The sequence below is a fragment of the Poecilia formosa genome, unplaced genomic scaffold (assembly GCF_000485575.1).
Source record: "Poecilia formosa unplaced genomic scaffold, Poecilia_formosa-5.1.2 Scaffold452, whole genome shotgun sequence".
NCBI classification, from domain to species: domain Eukaryota; kingdom Metazoa; phylum Chordata; class Actinopteri; order Cyprinodontiformes; family Poeciliidae; genus Poecilia; species Poecilia formosa.
The window spans coordinates 416,898-417,347 of NW_006800391.1; positions in this window are offsets into that span (position 1 = coordinate 416,898).

Here is a 450-nt window from a genome sequence, read left to right on the forward strand (position 1 = left end):
AGGAAACTGAACTTGACATTATTAGTGGAGAAAGTGAACAGTATTTGGAAATGTTAGTTTACTTAAATTGCAATTTTAAGTTCATTTGCTGCCTTAAAATCTTGAGTTAACTTAACTCAAAAAGGGAATTGGTATGAATAAAGTTAGTCAGTTTAACTTTAAAATGAGAGTTGAAAGTATATATAATTGTTTGTTACTTTAACAAAAGAAAACAAGTTTTTATGAATGGATAATGTAACTTTGCAAGTTGTTTAAACTCAGAGTATGAAGTTCATACAACACATAGTCATTAATTAGACAAGTGGTATAACTTAATTATTTGAGTTCAAATAGAACATGATTGTAATTTTACTTGACAAGAGTACTCAAGTTTTTGAGAATGCATAATGTTCTATAGTTAGTCATTTCAACTTATGGTATCATATTTAAACAATAACTTATCATGAATTG